This window comes from Capricornis sumatraensis, chromosome 21 (assembly GCF_032405125.1).
Source record: "Capricornis sumatraensis isolate serow.1 chromosome 21, serow.2, whole genome shotgun sequence".
Classification (NCBI taxonomy): domain Eukaryota; kingdom Metazoa; phylum Chordata; class Mammalia; order Artiodactyla; family Bovidae; genus Capricornis; species Capricornis sumatraensis.
The window spans coordinates 42,823,043-42,842,689 of record NC_091089.1 but is presented as its reverse complement, the minus strand read 5'-3'; the positions used below and the strand labels follow the sequence as shown (position 1 = coordinate 42,842,689).

Genomic DNA, 19,647 nt, shown 5'->3' with positions numbered 1-19,647 from the left:
TCTGGACCTTTGTCAGCAAAGTGATGTCTCTGCTTTTTAATCCACTGGGTTTGTCATAGCTTTTCTTCCAAGGAGCAAGCGTCTTTTTAATGCTCTTTATACACAAGGAAAGTCCACTTGTTCCTAACATGTCTACATCCTGGTCTCACTGTTTTTGCACTTGGTGGATTTGAGTGAAGCACAGAGTTTGTCATTGGTACTGGTTCTGGTCACATTTATCATGTCCAGGTATCCTTGGGGTGATGAATGGAATTGTTCCCATGTGGTTTGATGTTCTTAGACACTGTGTCAGGAGGCTGATCATCCATCCACCCGTGATGCCTTGACAAGTGGTACCCAGTGTCCACACACACACAGCTGGTAGGGGCACAAAACACATGCATTTGCTGCCTTTCAAGCTTATTATCTTACTATTTTCACCACGCAGCTCTAGTAAAGGGTGCTGTGTAGAAAATAAGGCTTGGAAACAGAAGGAGATAGCATTAAACCTCTGGACTCTTTGATGCTGTGTATGAGAGGTGTGAGCACCCTAGTGCTCAGTGAGGAAGCCTTCAGCACCAGCTAGGAAAGGTAAGGTTTAATTGGCTTAGATCACATGTGTAGCTCCCTAGCTTTGCTCAAGACCACTCAGGACAATGGAGTGAAATACAATATGAGCGTTGGTTGCCCCAAATATTTCTAGGGAAAGGAAGGAAAAGGGAAGAAATCTGAGTGAAAGGGATGAAAAAAAAAAGGTGGCAGCTTTTGTCAAATTTCTATTTCAGTTCTCCGGAAAAGCCATAACATAGCCTTCTTATTTATTTCTATTCTGTTCCTCTTGGGTCAGAACTCATCGGTATCATGGGAAATATGCAATGAAAGAGACAACTCATTCAAAAGGTGTACAGTATGAATTTTGGAGCTTTTATGATGAAGAATCATAGTTTTTTGAATGAAAGTGAAACATGAAAGTGTTAGTCTCTCTGTCGTGTCCAACTCTTCGTAACCTCATGGACTGCAGCCCAAAGACTCCTCTGTCCATGGAATTCTCCAGCCAAGAATACTGGAGTGGGTAGCTCTTCCCTTCTCCAGGAGATCTTCCCGACCCAGGGATCAAACCTATATCTCCTGTACTGCAGGAGATTCTTTACCATCTGAGCCACCAGGGAAATCACAAAATACTCAGAATTTTAAGTAAAAGCAAGACAATACTGGGTATGTTCACGAATAAGGAACTTTTGAGCTCTAATCATAATGGTAAATGAGGTAGTAAGATGTAAAGCTAAGGAGACATTTTCCAAGTTCAGGTTCATAGAATCATGTAACTAAAATGATACATCTGGGCGTTTTCAGCCACAAATCCTGAATTAATGTGACATGCCTTTGCCTTTTCAAATCCACCTAAAGGAAAAGAGCAAAAATCCCCTTTTTGCCTTGGCTTTTTTTTGTCTTTGTTTCAGTGGTAAGGATGCTTCTGCAGGAAATGTTGGTTTTCTCATCATCTTCTCAATGTATTTTCCTTCTTTGAGGGAAAAAAGTACAACATTTTCATTATTAGGAATGTGATACTATGTGAGTTTGGCCAAATTAACAGCTGGACATTTTACAGAGAAACTTCAAATCCCAAGTTCGACTGCTGTTTATCTTGCAATTTGTCGATCTTGGCTTCTCCTAACGAGAGCTTTTGCCATAAGTTGGACTGAATCAGCTTGAGGAATTCAGGGGCCTCAGTTTTAGGTCTTTAAGTCTTATTCAAACCGAGTCATGGACAGAGTTATACAGGCTTCTAGGGCTTCCCAGGTGGCATTAGTGGTAAAGAATCTGCCTGCCAGTCGATCCCTGAGTCGGGAATATCCCCTGGAGTAGGAAATGGCAACCCATTCCAGTATTGTTGCCTGGAGAATTCCATGGACAGAGGAGCCTGGTGGGCTATGGTGCATGGAGTCGTACACGACTGAAGCGACTTAGCACAGCACAGCAGGTAAATTCTAGTGTTTTTAGATAAGCTTCTAAATTAAGGTAATTTTAAATAACAAAACACTCAGAATTTTCTTCATCTTTTGCAGAATATAAAATTTCTACTGTGCTTTAAGTTTTTTAAAAAAAAGTTCAGATGGTTCTATCTGAGCAAACCTTTCTCAGATATATTTATCTATTATTTTTATTGTGAAATATTTTGAATATGTAACAAATGTATTATTGTGACACACATATAACCACCCCCAAGATTCAGGGATTTTTAAACATTTTGCCACATTGGGAACACTTGCCAAGTGAATTGCAGTCATGGTGACATTGGACCAATGCAAGGTTTTTTGCATCTTCAGAAAATAGGACATTTGTTACAAATAGGCACTGTGCCATTAGCTAACAAAGCTGACAGCAATGTCCTAGTAACTAACTATTTCTTCACTGAGATCCAGTTGTCCCAGTTTAATCACTGATGTCTTTTATAGGTTTTGTTTTGTTTTTCAAACCAGGATCAATAAGGAACCCACGTTGCATTTGATTACTATGCTTCTTAAGCTTCTTCTAACCTGAATTGTTCTCCTTTTCGGCGGGGGGGGGGGGGGGGGTGCTTCCCAGGTGTTATTAGTGGTAAAGAACTTACCTGTCAATGCAGGAGACAGGGGATGCGGTTTCAGTCCCTGGGTAAGGAAGATCCTCTGAAGGAGGGCATAGCAACCCACTCCAGTATTCTTGCCTAGAGAATCCCATGGACAGAAGAGCCTGACAGACTACCATCCATGGAGTTGCAAAGACTCAGATACGACTGAAGCAACTTAGCATGCACACACTGTTTTTAAAAAATGATATTCAGTTTTTGAAAACACAAGGCTTTTTGTCTGGTAGAATATCCCACATTCTGGACTTGTCAAGTGGTTTCATTGTGATTTTAATATGTTCCTTTATGTCCTTTATTTCTCATGAACTAAACTCAGCTATAAGGCTTGATTACATGCCGGTGAAGTATTTTTGGCCAGAACCCATGCGTGGCAATCCTGGCTGCTCTGCTGCACCCAGGGCTGGTTGTCTCATGAGAAGCAAGGCTATCTTTGGGTCCCACTTAGGTATTGGCATCTGGATCACTCCCTTGTCATGCTGTTTCCTTTTTTTCCCCATCTCTTATCCTTGTTTACTGGGTCTCATTGACACGCAACTTTTAGAACGTGAAAGTGGTTACAGCTTCTGATGACTTTTCCATTGTCAAAGTCTGTATGTTTCTCTGTCAGGCCAGCTATTCACCAGCTGCTAGTTAATTTCTAGATTATATACCCCATGAAGGCAGGGACCACAGCTGTCTGCTTCCTCTTTTCTTCCTCCTCTTTCTCTCCCTTCCTTGTTAACATTTATAGAGGCTTGTCTTGCATGCCCAGACATCAGCAGAGTTGAGGCAGTGAGTGTGGAATCACTGTGAACCAGTGCTTTATTTTTGCATTCCTTTTTTGGGTTCACAACTGGATTAAAAGATAACCAGCCATCAGCTATAACCTATCAACTGCTTTGTTTCCCTTCGGTAAAAATGTAAGCTCCGAAGTACAGGTTTTAAAGTAAAATTGCTGCTGATGCTGCTAAGTCGCTTCAGTCATGTCCGACTCTGTGTGACCCCAGAGACGGCAGCCCACCAGGTTCCCCCGTCCCTGGGATTCTCCAGGCAAGAACACTGGAGTGGGGTGCCATTTCCTTCTCCAGTGCATGAAAGTGAAAAGTGAAAGTGAAGTCGCTCAGTCGTGTCCGACTCTTAGCGACCCCATGGACTGCAGCCCACCAGGCTCCTCCGTCCATGGGATTTTCCAGGCAAGAGTTCTGGAGTGGGGTGCCATTGCCTTCTTCGAAAGTAAAATTAGGCAGACCTTAATGTCATCAAGAATCATAGCAACTTCATGTTGTAAATGTGTTCATGCAACTTAAATATGTCAGCGCTAAGGTTTTATGACCAAATCAGTCAGCTTCATTCTGGTGGCAAGTGCCAAAGACATCGATCCTGTTTGCGACTTTCTAGTTGATGACAGCTGTAGAACTTATGGCATTTTTAGCTTTGGTATACAATGTTTGGTTACCTGAAAGATAAACTGAATAAAAGATAGAAAGTGGTGTTATCAGAAAGTCCATAAATGTTGTTTGGTTTCCAGTAAGATTTAACTGTGGAGTGTTTGCCTTAGTAACATATTATAGGAGGAACGATTCAATTTATCTTTTTACTTATTTAAAATAATGCCTGTGATTCATTTCTTTCATCGATTCACTGTATGTTAGAATTTACACTTAGATACTTAGCAATGTCTTACTTAAAAAGAAAACAATCTGTAGGAATTGTTTTAAGAAAATACTGATGAGTCACTTAACAAATGTAAAACTAACATATACATGGATGGTGTCCTGGAGAAGGAAATGGCAACCCACTCCAGTATTCTTGCCTAGACAATCCCACGGACAGAGGGGCCTGGCAGGCTACAGTCCATGGTGTCGGAAGAGTCGGACATGACTTAACGACTAAACCACCACCACATGGATAGTGTCCAGTCATAAACTATTGCTCACTGTCCAGTGACTTAAGAATATGTTCGATGGTGTTTTACCACTGACGCAAGCCAGGGATCCTTTGTGATAACTTAAAAATTTAAAGATATCATTCTGAGAGAGGGAGTATGCACATTTGATAGATCTTGAATTTTATGACTGTCAGCATTCTTTTAGTTGTTAATCATATGAAACCGTATATATTCTATTAAACATATTTAAATGTATTCCTGTGGTAGTATTTTTCAACTGAATAACTCAAGGATTTCCAGTTTGAGATACTCTATGTTAGGATGCTGGGCCAATGAAAAGATGCTCAACATCTTTTGACACTGTGGAAATGAAAATCCACAATGAGATACCACTTCATACCCATCAACATGGCTGTTACAAAAAAAAAAAACAAAATCAGAAAATAAGGGTTGGTGAGGGTATGGAGAAGTTAGAACCCTTGTGCAGGGATGGTTGGGGCAGTGCTATGGAAAACGGTATGGTGGCTTCCTTAAACACAGCATTTCCATATGATCCAGCAATTCCACTTCTAGATATATCCTCAGAGGAATTGAAAGTAGGAATTCAAAATGATATTATATTCAAACACCCATGTGTTATTGCAGCCTATTCACAACAGCTGGAAGGTAGAAGGAACCAGGTGTCTATCAACAATGAATGGATGAACAAAATGTGGTCTCTACATCGAATGGATCCTTTTGCCTTCAAAAGGGAACAGTTGTGATATATATGCTTCAACATGGGTGAGCCTTGAAAACATGCTAAGTGAAATTAGCACTTTTATTACCTATTCCCCTGGGCCAGGGGTCCTGCAGCCCCCTCATCCTGCACTGGCTCGTGGAACCCTCATAATCGCACAATGAGTCTGGTTCCCCATTCGCTCCTTTTGACAAATGATGGAACTGAGGCTTAGCTGAAGTAATTCAAGGGTAGAACTCATGACTGTCTGCATTCTTGGACACTATCGACCCTCTGGCTGGCTAAGGTTTGTGACAAATATGTTTGTGTCCTGATGTTTTATTTAACTTTATAGCTTGATCATTTCCCAGTATAACTGAAATCATTATGAATCATTTTAAAGCTCCACTAACATCCTGTTCTAGGGCTTACCCATCATTTGCACAACAGTTTATGCCTGACATTTTGGTTGCTTCTCTGTTATGGGTAATAACTTGAGGTTTCAGTGAAAAAGGAGTACATGCCAGTGAAGGAGTGCAGTGTGGCCAGATCATTTCCAAGGCTCAGAATGCACGTTCCTAGTTAGTGTTGAGTATTTCTTTTAAAAGAAATATTCACTGCCTGTTGTGTAGAGGGATCTATACATGTATATATTTACAGTTATATGTAAGGAATCTATACATAGTGTATAGATTATACAGTACATGTGCATAATCTGTATATAATATATATAATTTAGTATTTTAGAATTCAGAATAGTATAGAGTTTAGTAAAGTGTATATAGAATATACATAGTATATTATCTATGTACCTTATAGAATCTATTAGTGTTGTTGTTATTCAGTCCCTAAGTCATGTCTAACTCTTTGTGACCCCATGGACTGCAGCACGTGAGGCTTCCCTGTCCTTCACTATTTCCTGGGGTTTGCTCAAGTTCATATCCATTGAGCTGGTGATGCCATCCGACCATCTCGGTCCTCTGCCACCCTTTTCTTCTTTTGCCTGCAGTCTTTTTGCCTCCCTTTGCCTTCAGTCTATTAATACATATACACGAATGCTCAATCTATGAATTGTACACTCAATATACTATGTGTGTATATATATGTGTGTGTAGATTGTTGCTGTTGTTCAGTTGCTAAGTCGCGTCTGACTCTTTGTGACCCCATGGACTGCCGCACGGGAGGCTTCCTTGTCCTTCACTATCTCCCAGAGTTGGCTCAAACTCATGTGCATAGAGTAGGAGATGCCATCCAACCATCTCATACACACAGACACACACACGCGCATACATGTATCCACACAGGTATAGTTTGTAGACTCTACAGCATTTTTGCTTGTCCTTCTTACTTCATCTCTGAGAGTCCTGGAGAGGAGACGGCCCTCTCCTTGGAGATTAGGAGGTAGCAGTGCAGAGTGTGGTCCGCAGGCTTGCCCAGAGTCACATGGCTGCACAGCTGCCCCTGGGGCTGGACACTGTGACTTCCATCTCCTTCCACACCGTCCAGGTAGTCTCCCCTCCTTTGTTCTGGTCTCCCACGATTGTTCCCTCTCTGTTATGATTTCACGGGGAGACTGGCAGGCACTCTGACAACTTCCTCCTGCCTTGGGAGTGTCTGGATTCTTCCTAAACCCCGCCTCTCTTTGCCACCCAGCAGGGTCCTAGCCCCTGGGAAATGGGGCGGAGTATCAACGCTCCTTGCATGGTAAATCTGGGTGTCCCCTAACGTGTTTTTTGGTCAAGAAGCAGGAAAATGCATCAGTGTTTAGTAACCTCCTTTGAAAATGTTTCAACCTGGGCAAAATTTTCCCTGGGAGTGGCCCGATCTGTGAGTAAAAATGTGTAATGTCCCTTTAGAAGACAAAGTGTGTTTCGTAAAAAAGAGGAAACATTTTCTATGGCATTGAAGATAAAGGCTGCTTTTTGAAGCAGTGCTTTATACTCTGTGTAGGTTTAATTAGGAAGTAGCACTTTGTTGTGGGAACATAATCACAGAAGGGCCTTTGTTTTACGCAAACCTTTAGACAAGAGCTGCTTGTGTGCTGGGTTTTATAAAACCTCATTAATTTGGATGTCTGCTGTTGTGTTTTTTCCCCCCAAATTTCTGAAAAATTGGCAAGAGCTGGATTGAGGTCTATCATTGTATCATCCAAATGTTAAGTGTTTGCTAAGCACATTGACAGGTAAACAAGAAAAGAACAGGCAAATTTCACATTCTTAAGGCAGAAAATCTTGAAAGACTTTCAGAACAAGAGTTGCATGTAAATTGGAGCTTCTCATTATGAATGAGTCTTGGGTGTCTGTTAAAACAGGTCAGGCAGAAATTATTCCTGGAGATCCTGGTCGAAATGACCAATGGCTGTGTATTTGCATCTATTCAAAATGATTTTATTTCAATTTTATTTCAATTTCAATTACTTCACATGGGTCTCAACTGATTTCAAATACTAAGTTTTTCTTGAGTTTGTTTGGCAGAATGAATAGGTTGGAAGAAACCAAGTCCCTCATTATGAGTTGGAAGTAAGCCACGAGAAATCCTTGCCCTTCAGACGTTTTTATCTCTTTCGTTTCAGAGATATGTCTGTCTTTTGTTTTCACATTTTTATTGTCTCATTTTGTTTTCTCCTTTGCAGTGTCTCTTCCAGTTATCTACTGTTGCGTAAGAGACCACTGCAAAACGTTATGGCTTGAAGCAACATTCATTGTATGTCTTTCTGGGATTGTTTCTGGGGGTCAGGGTTTCAGGAAGACTGAGTGGGTGTGTCTCAGGGTGCAGTGCATTGCCAGGGGAGCAGCTGGGGCAGGTGGTCTGGAGGAGGGGCCCCTGGGCAGTTGGGGGTAGGGTCTGGGCAGCTAAGGGAGGGGTGCTAGGGTAGCTGGGGAGGGGTCTGGGCTTCTGGAGTAGGGGCCCTGGGGCAGTTGAGGGGGGTGTCTGGGGAGCTAGGGAGGCGGCACTGGGGCAGCGCGGGGAGGGCTGGCCAAGGCTCTCCCCTCACGTGGTCTCAGGGCTCCTGCTTGTGAACTCTCCTTGTGGGCTAGGGGCTTCCTCACAGCACGGCGGCCCAAGGCAGGCTGCGACCGGGCAGTTCAGGGCTCCAGCACAGGTGTTCCAGAGGAAGCGACAGAGGTTGCTTCCCTTTAGGGCCTGGCCTCAGTGCCACTCAGCATCTCCTTCTTTGCTCTGTGGACCTCCCAGTCCCTGAAGTTGGCTGAGATTCAAGTGGAGGAAACACAGGGCAACCCCTGCCTTTCACAGGAAGAGGGGTAAGCACTCTGAGACGTCTCTGAACCCCCACTGCCTCACACTTCTGAAAAGAGGCTTCTTTCTGCTGATCTCCCATAGCTTACCTTTTAGGGGCTGTGCCTTTGTATTTAGGCGACATAAAGAGCTGTAGGACCAAGTGGAAATAAAGAAATCGCACCTTAAATTGTTCATTGTTAATGATAAGTGAGGTGACTTTGTTGTTGTTCAGTTGCTAAGTTGAGTTTGACTCTTTGTGATCCCGTGGACTGCAGTACCTCAGGCTCCCCTGTCCTCCAGTATCTGAGTTTATTCAAACTCATGTCCATTGGGTTGGTGGTGCCATCCAACCATCTCATGCCTGCTGCCATCTTCTCCTTTTGCCTTCAGTCTTTCCCAGCATCAGGGTCTTTTCCAGTGAGTCAGCTCTTTGCATCAGGTGGCCAAAGCATTGGAGCTTCAGTTTCAGCATCAGTCCTTCCAATGAATATTCAGGGTTGATTTCCTTTATGATTGACTGGTTGGATCTCCTTGCAGTCCAAGGGACTCTCAAGAGTCTTCTCCAACACCACAGTTCAAAAGCATCAATTCTTCGGTGCTCAGCTTTCTTTATGGTCCAACTCTCAGATCTGCAGATGGCTGCTGGAAAAACCATAGCTTTGACTATCTGGACCATTGTCGACAAAGTGATGTCTCTGCTTTTTAATACATGAAGATAATTGAGGGCATATGTGGAGTTTCCTTTCCTGACAAGATTTATTTTTAAGCTTTATCCAATGTGTGTCATCAATGGTAGTTTGCCAAATAGTCAAGCGTAACCATTTTTCCAGTTAGCACAACTTAGTTTACCAAAGCTCCCTGCTTTTTCTTTTCCTGATTTAAATGGCAGAGTGTTGGCTGTACTGTTAGTCTTGCTTGCTCTACAGGGCTTCTTAGATCAGGCTTGGGAGGATTTTGGAAAGTGAGTGAAGAGAATTTTGCAGGACTCTGTCAAAATATACTTTCCTATCTCCAACTGTTTTGGCTTCAAAATAAAGCTTTTTGTATATTTATGGAAAGAAAGAGAGGTCTGTTCTGGAATTATTTCTTCCTATTATAGTAAAGCTAAAAAAAAAAGATGTTTTAATTTCTGAAGAAATTTTTCTTTGAAAAATACATTTTGGAATCCATTCTTGTGTTTGTTTTTAACTTTTTTTCCCCTGCTTTTTACTTATCAATGTATTCAAATGGTAACATCTAACATCTTCATCTTTAAAAGGAAAGCTGTAGCAACGTAAAAAAAAAAAAGTAGCTCATGAATACCTCTGCTATATTTCAAAACATCTCACATGCTTTTAATGCCTTCAATGGACCTCTCTATGCAGAACTTCCTTTATTCTGATATAGAAGCAGAAAATATTTAATGTAGAAAAAGCTTAAACAAAAATCACTTGTGATGCTAACAGCCAGGAATTATCTTCTGATCCATTCCATCATATCTGAGAACACTGTCTATGTTTAATAATTCATGACATCTGCTTCTGAAGGGCTGACATCTCAGGATTCTGTGATGAATCTTGGGATTCAATGGCCACATCCCGGGAAAGTAATCAACAAACAATTGGTTCCATATAAATGTAGATATGGTCACTGTATCTTAAATTGTCGTTTAAGGTTGATCTTGGCCTTCAGGGGCTTCTGGGCTAGCAGGGGAGAGAGGCAAGAAAGCAGACGAGTGGTATGGGGGATGTGAGGGTTGAGCAGGCTCGGGGCACAGGTAGGAAGAGCAGCTGAGGGCATCAGAAAGTGAAGGTATTAGTTCAGTCAGTCCTTTCCGACTCTTTGGGACCCCATGGACTGTGGCCCACCAGGCTCTTCTGTCTATGGGATTCTCCGGGCAAGAATACTGGACTGGGTTGCCATTTCCTCCTCCAGAGGATCTTCCTGACCCAGGAATCGAACCCTGGTTTCCCACATTGTAGGCAGATTCTTTACCACCTGAGCCACTTGGGAAGCTTGAGGGCATCAGAGAAACAACCCAAATGCAGGACTGGGTGAGGGAAGGGTGCCCAGGAGACAGCGACACAGGAAAGGCCTGTTTATGGCACTAAAATAGTCCATCCAGTGTGATCATAATGGATATCTTTCATTTTTCATTTTACTGAGATACACAGTTTACATATGGGCTTCCCTGGTAGCTCAGACGGTAAAGAATCCACCTGCAATGTGGGAGACCCAGGTTCAATCCCTGGGTCAGGAAGATCCCCTGTAGAAGGAAATGGCAATCTAGTCCAGTATTCTTGCCTGGAGAATTCCATGGACACACAGTTTACATACAGTGAGGTGCACATTCAAAAATACTGCTCAGTTTATACACTCACTAACAGTGAATGAAAGGTGTGTCTCATAACCGCTTAGTAGCGTGGACGCTAACAGTTTCTTTTTTTGTTCTTTGTTTATTAAATAGCAAGGAATTTTCATTCATTCGGATATAATGTATATTCATTAATCTACATTTTGTTACTTTACTGAACACTTATTTGGGAGCACTGAGCTGAATTCAGATGCTTAACAGTTTGTCTGATATTATTGATCACCTTCACAGGTGTAAATTATGCCACGTTTATTCATCTCTGCCCAGGCAAATGTTCTGTCAAATGATGGTGACAGTTTTAGATCTTTGAATATGATTTTAAGAGGCGGGAAAGAATTTTCAAGTCATAACAAAAGAGAACAAAGTTGAATGAACTCTGAATACCGTCCTTTTGAGAGGTGCCAGTTGTCAGGAGAATAGCTATGGTACTTAGGGAAGTACCATAAAGTCAAAAGTCCGATAGTGATACCTGACATCCATACTTTGCATTTTATAAAATGTTTTCTATTTATTATTTCACACCTATGATGTGAGAAATCTAAAGAACATGTAGATTCATAGTTATATTACTCATTGTGAATAATGCATTGTGGTGTAGAGAATACAACTGGATTGATCATTTTAAGCCTGAATCCTGGAAAACATTATATTAAAAAAAATTTTTTTTTTGTTTTATATTGGAGTATAGCTGATTAACAATGTTGTAATAATTCCACCTCATGTGAAGAGTTGACTCATTGGAAAAGACTCTGATGCTGGGAGGGATTGGGGGCAGGAGGAGAAGGGGACGACAGAGGATGAGATGGCTGGATGGCATCACAGACTCGATGGACGTGAGTCTGAGTGAACTCCGGGAGTTGATGATGGACAGGGAGGCCTGGCGTGCTGCAATTCATGGAGTCGCAAAGTGTCGGACAGGACTGAGCGACTGAACTGAACTGAACTGAATAATTTCAGGTGCACAGCAGAGCAACTCAGCCATATATGTATACACATGCATCCATTCTCCCCCGAACTCCCCTCCGATCCAGGTTGCCACATAATATTGAGCAGAGTTCTCTGTGCTCTACAGTAAGTCCTTGTTGGTTATTCATTTTAAATACAGCAATATGTGCATGTCCATCCAAACTCCCTAACTCTCCCTTCCCTACATCCTTCCCTCTGGCAACGAAAAACTTGGTCTCTAAGTCTGTGACTTTCTTTCTCTGGATTGTAAGAAATTTAAATCTATTAATCACCAATCAGAGTTCCTTGGACAGCAAGGAGATCAAAGCAGTCAATCCTAAAGGAAATCAACCCTGAATATTCATTGGAAGTAGTGATGCTGAAGCTGAAGCTCCAAGACTTTGGCCACCTGATGCAAAGAGACAACGCATTGGAAAAGACTCTGATGCTGAGAAAGATTGACGGCAGGAGGAGAAGGGGTCGACGGAGGATGAGCTGGTTGGATGGCATCACCAACGTGATGGATATGAGTTTGAGCAAACTCCGGGAGATGATGGACAAGAAAGTCTGGCATGCTATAGTCCATGGAGTTGCAAGGAGTCAGACACTACTTAGCGACTGAACAGCAATAAATCACAAAGCGTTACCTTTTTTAGTGCATGGGTGGGGATTAATTCTGGAAGTCGGACTCTGCAAGTGTTGGTCTTAGTGAGATGATGACGCTGCCGAAGTCGTGACAGGATGGAAACTCTTAGGGACTGAGGCAGCTGCGTGCTTATGCCAAGGCATTCAGACCTGTTGCTCCTTTGAAATCTGTGCTCAGGTTCGTGGAGTCACTGGCTTGCCCTGGCCTGGTGGCCCCCATGCCCCATAAGGTATGGAAATGAAGCCTGGGAAAGCTGGGAGATCAGATTAAAAGTTGCAGATAATTAGCTGGGATGCCCACTTACCTGAGAAGCTCAGTGAAGCCTGAAAAGCACTCATCACCTTCTATGCGCCAACTGCAGTGGCTTACACTTTCTTAGAGTAGCTGATAGCCACTGCAGTAGGTGCAAATGGCTGTGTCCTTTGGTTTGTGTGTGTGTGTTTTAATTAGGAGACTTCCTTTTCCAGCAAAGTTTTAGATTTGGAGAAAAATTGAGTGGAAACTATGAATTCCCATATACCCTCACATAAGAGTTTTTTTTTAAATCAAATTTGGGTTATTCATCATTATTTTTAACGTGAAATCATAAAGTGACTGAGCTAATGTAGTTTTAATAATTTCCAAGACCTTTCCTCTGACAAGTAGGTGACCGTTGGGAATTGTCAGTCTTACAATTTAAAATTTTATCTTTTCTCTACTATTTTATGACATGTAATCAGAAGATATTTATCTTTGTGCTTCGTGTGCTAGAAGCACGAGAAAGCCCATGAAATAACCGTTTCTTAGGTTTCCACTGCAGTGGCGACCATTTAGCATCATTTACAACCTCGAACCAGACTCCAGGACCAGGCGAGGCGTGGGACTGCCCCGCGGTCAGCGCAGCACGTAGGAAACATCACCAGGAGGAGAGCCCGCCTCTGAGCTGTGGGTCTCCAGTCACGTCATGCAGAAGCCTCCTTTCACACTCAAACCCTAATGTTTGTCCTCCGATTTTGTATTTTGTGAAACCACCAGGCCTTGCCAGGGCTTAGTAAGAGCCTGACAGAACCAGGGCTGGGGGAAAGACAGGACTTCATTCTCCCCTCTGAGCTGCTGGCCTGCCCTCCAGACTGCTCGGGGGGCTGCTCCAGACTTGGTTCCTGTTATTGTGGTTCAGTCGCTCAGTCATATCCGATTCTTTGCCACCCCATGGACTGCAACACACCAGGCTTCCCTGTCCTCCACTGTCTCCCAGAGTTTGCTCAAACTCATGTCTATTAAGTCAGTGATGCCATCCAACCAGCTCATCCTCTGTCATCCCCTTCTCCTCCTGCCTTCAGTCTTTTGCAGTATCAGGGTCTTTTCCAATTTCTAAACAAGGGTTGGTTCCTAATCATTCTCTATTTAGAAATCTCCATTTTCCCCAAAACAGTTGAGCCTTTGTATCATTCACTTTTCTCTCCCTAATTTCACATCTTTTTTTCTCTTGTGGTAAAACATACATAACCTAAAATTACCATTTTAACCATTTCTGGGTTCACTGGCATTTGCATTGTTATGTAACCGTCACCACCATCTACCTCTCGGAACTTTTCATCTTGGCTAACTGAAACTCTGTCCTCATTAAACACTAATCCCCATCCTTCCTCCCCTCCGCAGCCCCAGTTTTCCACAGTTCTAATTTTCATCTCCATGAGTTTGATTATTCTCTACAACTTGTATGAGGGGAATCATATAGTATTTGTCCTTTTGTGTCCAGCTGACTTCATTTAACATAATGTCCTCCAGTTTTATCCATGTTGTAGCGTGTATGAGAATTTCGTTCCCTTTTTAGGCTCAGTAATATTCCACTGTATCTCAGAGCTTGTTTAGCCATTTATTTTACTGCTTTTAAAATTTCATGTATTATTTATTTATTTATGGCTGTGCAGGGTCTTCACTGCTGTGTGGGCAGCTCTCCAGTTGTGGTCTGCAGGCCCTTCACCATGCTGGCCTTCCTTTTCTTGGAGCACAGGCTCTAGGCTGTGCGGGCTTAATAGTTGTCACACCTGGACTCCAGGGCACAGACTCAGTAGTTGTGGCACACCAGCTTAGTTGCTCTGTGTGGCATGTGCAATCTTCTCAGAGCAGGGATCAAACCCATGTCCCCAGCATTGGCAGGCAGACTCCCCACCACTGAGCCAACAGGGAAGCCCCTGTTTAGCCATATAGCCATGATTTTTGGAGGAATCGCCATATTGTTTTCCATAATGGCTACATCAATTTACATTCCCACCACATTTTTTAAATAAACAAAAGCCTTCCTGTATAAGACATTTATTTAGCAGTTTTTAAGTGTACTTTGTCAAGTCGATGCCTGAGAAATTCTAGATGTTCCGTGTAGTTAGAGGTTCCTAAAGAAAGATGGAAATCTTCAAATAGGATGTGGACCAAGGTTCCACGTACTGAGTGAAATCTTTAAACAAAAGAATGCTTTCTAATCTCTCTAGGGCCGATACTGTAAGCGATTCAGCTAGATTTAGGGACCAAAGGAAAGAAGCACATAATCATTGTGTCCAGAGGCTGTAAATGTGTAACTCAAAGGTTAATGTTTAATGCACCCGGTCAGGTGCAGATTCACACGATTTCTCTAGATGATGTTGCCAGTTGGATTTGTAAGGCTTAATGATCAGGGGCCCCTTTTACTTTTAGGGAGTGATGGACTGTTTTCCCACGATGAGGGCTGAGCAGAGGGCTGTGGGGCTGTCTGCTTCTAACTTGCTGAATCTCCTGGGCACCATAGGTCAGCGTGAGGACCAGGAGAGGAAGTGAAAGGAAGTTTTCAAGTGTCTTCAGCCAGAAATTCTCCGGGACTGAGGACAGAAGAGGGGAGTGGTGGCTTTGAGACCACACGAGGGAGGCTTGTCCTGTCTTCCTGAGGTGTCTGGCCAAAGCTGGAAAACCTTGCTGGGCCTCCACGTTTTTCTTTCTCACTCACATTAGATCTTTAGGAAAACTCTTGAAGACACATTGGCTTTTCCTCTACTTTAGTCTTGATCTTTTCTTTGTCACCACCACCATCTCGCACGACTTCCTGGCACTAGCATCCAATTCCATCTTCGTTTCATCCCTGGTGACCTGGTAACTCTTCCTGGTTCAGGGCCCTCAAATGGTCAAGAACTTTGAACGTTCTGCAAAGAGCCCCGTCCTGTCTGCTCCCCTCCCATCTCAACACTCAAGCCAGCTGGGCTTCCTGTTGTGTCCCACCTCCGTATTCTGGCCCTGTAGGGTCCCAGCTTCCTGTCCCCCAGCAGCTTTCTCTCCTCCCCTAGATGTCTCCCTCTCTTTCCAGAGATCCTTTAGAGAAACCTTTCCTGACCCTACGGCTTCTCCAGATGAGGGTGCCCCCCAGACATCCTGATCACCTGTCCTTCTTCCGGGGCCCTGGCCCACCTGTCTGCCCATCAGGGCATCCAGGCCATATGATGACCATGTCCCCCACCTCAGCACTGTCTTCATGGCCCCTGACACAGTCCTGTTACTAATACGGAACAGACATTCAATCAGTGTCTACAGAATGAGTCTCCAGTGAAAGGGTGTTAGAAGCATCCTTTGCTCTCAGCCTCCTGTGTCCTGGGGAGGGTGTTGGTGGCGAGGGGTGGGGACATCTCTGACAGCAGCAGCTCTGCCTTCCCACCCCTTCCCAGGAGAGGGGCTGTTGTTTTTCTAACAGGGAGCCAAGCTGACCTGTCCTTCTGGGCTCCATCTGGTTCTGCGCTTCTCCTCCTGGGCAGGCTGTTCTCAGGAGGCACAGCTCCTGACCCCAGGACAAGGCCACCAAGCGGGCGGGCATGTGTCTCTTAGCCTGTGACGCCAGAGGCTGAGCGTCGGGCTGGCCTCTGCACCCACTTTCTAGGCCGCCACCTCCGGCTCTGCTTTTTCCTGGATCATCCCTGACCTCCTCCAGTCTCCAGGACGGATTCCCGAGCCTGCTTCCATGGTCGGGAGGGGAGGAGGGACTGGTATTGACCGCCCACTCCGTTCCAACATGAACAAGTGGCACTGCGTCTGGGGGAGAAAGTCCAGTGTAATTTCAAAGGCTGAGATGTTCCTGGGTGAAAACCCATGTCCCTAGGTGATGGGTGGTCAGGAGTCTGGGGACAGGAAAGGTGCTTTTTAGGTTTCTCAGGTCCTAGAAGGGTTGGTACCTGCATTTCCCACGTGGATTTATCTCATTCTTGGGCTCAGCTGTCACCCGGCACCTCCAGGTGAGGAAAAGTACTAAAGATCTCCACAAAGAGTATTTGGGGACCTTCCTGGCTGTGCTTTTGAGGTTGTTTGAGTTCATCTCTCACAAAACATAGCCAGATCTTCCCAGAATGCTTGGAGAAATTAAATGCTAGGAGCATTTCTACAGAGAGATCTATGAGACAAGGGATGGAAACCAGCCTAGTATTTCCAGTTTTGATTCTTCATGGGGATCAACACATATCCTTGGAAATAATCCCCTGAGTCATCCTGAGATGGAACCAGGGGCTCGTGAACCCTGGGAATCCTTACCCGTGGGCTTTTAGAAAGAGCTTTCCTAGTTGATGAAAAACAGAACTTCTCCTGGAGGGGTTTAATCACCCCTTTCCCATCCCCAGGTAACTGGTCCCGGTTCCCTTCTAATTCTGCAATGGGCCCCTCTCTCTGCCCTTCCTTCCTTGCTCATCAGCGTTCTCACCCTGGCTTTTCCTGTGTCCATGTGGAGAATCTGAACTTGGTTCCAGAATGAGCCAACCTTGGTTTTCTGAGACAGGAAGCTTAAGAATTTTCAGAAGAGAAACCTATCTGGTCTACATTTGCCACTATAAGTAGCTAGTCCCTCCTCACCTCCATAAAAAGAAAAAACAAGAAGAAAAGAAAGATGGGAAAAGACAGTGGCTTCTGACCTGTTTACCCTGCACTTCTAATGACAGCAGCAGATTTAAAGAGCAACAAACCTCTTTTATTTCACACTTCTCTTCTCATTCATGAAGTCAAGTCCTTTTGTCTGTTCATTTTGGGTACTGGTCCTAAAATGAGGCAATAACAGTGTAACCATCATTAGCATCAAATAGAAATGATATTTTAAGATCAATGTCCATTAGAGATTCACCTAAAATGTGAATCCCGTGGATCCTACACACCAAGTGAAGGTCCAAGACCCAAACTCTTCTCATTCTGCCGAGTGTTTGATGCTGTTTCACGTCTTTGTCAATTGACAAGCTACTTCGGGATACATACTCTGTAAAACCAGAAGGGAATCATAGCTGCGTTAGTAATTAGCCTTCTGGTAAATAATTGCTTCCTTATTCTTAAGTAATAAATATTAGCTCAAATGATCACTCTGAATTTTATTTTCTAATAATATCCAAAGAAATACACTTTTACAAAGCACAGATTCACCAGCTTTATAAGAATAGTCGAGCAATCGTCATACTCAGTCACTCACTCAGTCGTGGCTGACTCTTGCAACTCCATGGGCTATAGCCTGCCAGGCTCCTCTGTCCTTTGGAGTCTCCAGGCAAGAATACTGGAGTGGGTTGCCATTTTCTTCTCCGGGGAATCTTCCTGACCCAAAGATTGAACCCGTGTGTGTGTCCTGCATCGGCCAGTGGATTCTTTACCACTGTGCTACCAGGGAAGTTCCAATTGAACAGTATGATTTATCAGATAGACTGAACTATCTCTTTTCTAAAATGTAATTTGACTACAAAACGAAATCTCTTTTGGACTTCACTGGTGGTCCAGTGGTTAAGAATGCACGTGGCAATGAAGACCCAGTGCAGCCAAAAATAAATAAAATGAATGAAAATTTACAAAACAAACAAACAACTTAAAAAAAAAATCTAAATCTCTTTTGCCTATGAAAAGGTCATTCCCACTGGGTAAGAGAAAACAATCCTCCATCCACTGTTTCACTGTGGCCTGGGAGGCAGGTACGTGCTTGTGGGCAGAATTTCCAGCCGGGGTCCCGTGTGGCATCTGGGCTCCTGCAGTTACACAGCTGAGCTTTCCGGGGAGCAGAGACGCTTGGCCTCCCCAGCACATGTGAAGCTGAGCCCTGATGCTGGAGAATTAGGCTCCGTGTATTGTTCTTATCTCTGTGCCTGAGGTGGATTTAATACATTAAAGATTGAGCCGCATGAAAGTTCCTGTCTGGATTCCTGTGTCGAAAGCGGTGTTGGGTGCGCATGCACTTTATTTATGTGGCACTGTTTATGTGCATTCCAGCGATCATTAACAAAGGCCACTCGGTGGAAAACCCTGATGAAAGTGGATTTGAAAGTGGCTGTATCAGCTACAGGTTTTGGCAAGACCTCAGTGACGCTGAATGTAGTGGAAGCCCTGTGTCATCAATTTGTGTTCAGCCAACCTTATATGGAGAGACAAGGCAGTTCGGTCAACCGTGCTAAAGAGCAGCAACAGAAATATCATGGATTTCATTTGGGCAAAGGTTCTATATATTAACAAAGAAGCCCTCACTATTTTTTTTTTATATTGGGTGCTAAGACCTGTTTGTCAGCACACAACGGGTGAATTAGACAAGCTTGTGTTCATTTGCTTAGGGCTGCTATAGCCCATACGGAAGACCTCGGGGTTTAAACAGCAGAAATGTGTTAGCAGAGTTCTGGGAACTGGAAGTTCAAGATCAAGGTGCTGGCAGGGTCAGTTCCGTCTGAGACCTCGGCTCTTGGCTTGCAGATGGCCATCTTTTCACTGTGCCCTCACAGGGTTGACCCTCCATCTGTGTGTATGGGTCCTAATCTTCTCTTCTTAAAAGCACACCAGTCAGACAGGCTTATGACCTCCCTTGACCTTGATTAACTCTTTAAACACCTCTATCCAGATACAGTCCCATTCTGAGGTACTAGGGGTTAGGACTTCAGCATTTGGATTTTGGGGAGACATTTCTGCCAGTAACGTGATTTAACATATTGCATCTAGATGCTTCATAGCTCCCTCTTCCACTTTTGCAGATTTACATCTCATAATCCCTTTTTTGACTTGTTTCCCAGTCTCCAGTTGGGGAACTATTCAGAGATTGTGAGAACAACGCCCAGTGTCATATCTGAAGGCCTTGATCAAGATACTTAAAGGATTTGTCCTAAAGTTTTCCCAGTATGTTTGTTCTTCCACTGGATATCATTTTGTGACATGTGACTGACCTCTCTGTCTAAAAGCCAACAAGGGTTTGATGAAAGTACAAGAACACGGTATTGAAACAATTGCTGCTGGTTGAGGTCAGAGATTTGGAAAACTGGGTTGGTGCTCACTTGTTGCTCAGCTC

General features: G+C 43.7%; 1 protein-coding gene across 1 annotated transcript in view; it reads left to right on the top strand.

The window, feature by feature from the left end:
* LAMA1 (laminin subunit alpha 1) overlaps nt 1-19,647 on the top strand; it is a 124,644-nt gene that overhangs the window by 19,325 nt on the left and 85,672 nt on the right. The gene's annotated exons all lie outside the window — the stretch shown is intronic.